This window comes from Tupaia chinensis, unplaced genomic scaffold, assembly GCF_000334495.1.
Source record: "Tupaia chinensis unplaced genomic scaffold, TupChi_1.0 Scaffold000671_2, whole genome shotgun sequence".
NCBI lineage: Eukaryota > Metazoa > Chordata > Mammalia > Scandentia > Tupaiidae > Tupaia > Tupaia belangeri.
In genome coordinates this window covers 1-1,731 of record NW_006160194.1, presented here as the reverse complement: position 1 = coordinate 1,731, position 1,731 = coordinate 1, and the positions used below count along the sequence as shown (strand labels likewise).

The following is a 1,731-nucleotide window of genomic DNA, read 5'->3' as shown; positions in this document are numbered from 1 at the left end:
CGCGGCGCCTCGCTCGCTCGGCGCCGGATCCCCCACGCCTGGTGTGATCTTCAAGCCACTGGGTCTGGGACTTGAATAGCACTATCAGCCTTGTGGGATCTAGTCACTTTACTCTTTTTCTTTTGTTTAGAGATTTTTGCTAGAGGGTGTGTGAGCTTGCCAGAGAGAGAGAAAGCAAAAAATCACTCCTGGGGGAGATGACCATGCTGCAATCCCTTCTCCTCCATTCATCTCTTGGGATTTTGGTCACACATGCAAACGCACCTGTGTGTTTCAAGATTCTGGGTCCAGTACTTAAACCATGGTGGACCATGTGGGAGTCCAGTGCCTTAACCACTGCTACCTGCTGGCCCCCAGTCGCTTTAAGTACCACACCACTGACTGGTCCCAATTCCATTTTTCCTCTTTTTTTTTTAGGTTTTTGCTATAGAGCATGTGCACTTGTGGATTGAGAAATCACCCCCTGGGGGCATGGCCATTCTACAATCCCATCTCCTCTAGTCTCCTGGGATTTGGGGCACATCCATGGCCAGCGTGATGTTGAAGCTGCTGGGTTCAGGACTTGAGTTGCTGGTCTGCCATGTGAGAGTCCAGTGTCTTAACCACTATACCATTTTTCTTCTTTTTTTTTTTAAGTCCATTTGTTATTATTATCATTTTTAAATGTTGACTAGAGAGAGATAAAGGAAAAGTGAGAAAGCAAGTCTCCAGGTCCAGGACTGGAACTGTGGTTAGCCATGTGGGAATCCAGCTCCCTCAATCACCATGCCAGCCGCCGGCCCCAACCACTATACCATTTTTCTATGAACTTTTTGAAACCTCTTTTTATAAAGTAAGTTTGCCCTTAGGCATATATGTTATACTTTTTCCCAGTTTTTATTTATCCTTTGGCATTTTCCATTATCAAAAGAAAAAAACAAATTTAGGCAGACCAGTTAAGAGGAAGCGCCAGCGGCCGCCTGCTGCTCTGCTCTGCGCACTCGCTCGCTGCGGGGACCTTCGCCATGTGTGCGGCTCAAGCGGCTGCGGTGGCCCAGGCCACCGTGTACTCGGCGCGAGGGGCCGATGGGAGGAGCCTGGGCTCCCTGCCGGGCAAGGTGCTGCTCATCGAGAATGTGGCCTCCCTCTGAGGCACCACGGTCCACGACTACACCCAGATGAACAAGCTGCAGCTGCGCCTGGGACCCGGGGCCTGGTGGTGCTCGGCTTCCCGTGCAACCAGTTCAGGAGAACGCCAAGAACGAAGATTCTGAACTCCCTCAAGTACGTCCGACCCGGCGACGTACTTCGAGAAATGCGAGGTGAATGGCGCCTAGGCACAGCCGCTCTTTGCTTTCCTGCTCGAGGCCCTGCCGGCGCCCAGCGCCAACCCAGTGCGCTCATGACCGACCCCAAGTTCATCACCTGATCTCCCGTGTGCCGCAACGACATTGCCTGGAACGTTGAGAAGTTCCTGGTGGGCCCGGACGTGCCGGCGCAGATAACAACCGCCGCTTTCCGACCCATCCACATCGAGCCCCATCGAAGGCCTGCTGTCCCAGGGGCCATAGGGCACCTCCCCCACCCTGGCTGCCTGGCAGGTGCAGCGCTGCGCCCGGGGTTTCATCCATGAGGGTGTCTCCTCTAAACCCCGAAGGAGGAACGCCTGATGTCCAGAAAACCCCCCAGGTGGGCGCCTCTCCTGTCCATCGCAGCCCCCCTCTGCCAGACCTCCTACTGCCCCCCCACCCA

At 54.5% G+C, this 1,731-nt stretch overlaps 1 pseudogene; it reads left to right on the top strand.

The window, feature by feature from the left end:
- Positions 1 to 800: 800 nt before the first annotated feature.
- Positions 801 to 1,721, top strand: LOC102469502 (glutathione peroxidase 1-like; annotated as a pseudogene).
- The last annotated feature ends 10 nt before the right edge of the window (positions 1,722 to 1,731 follow it).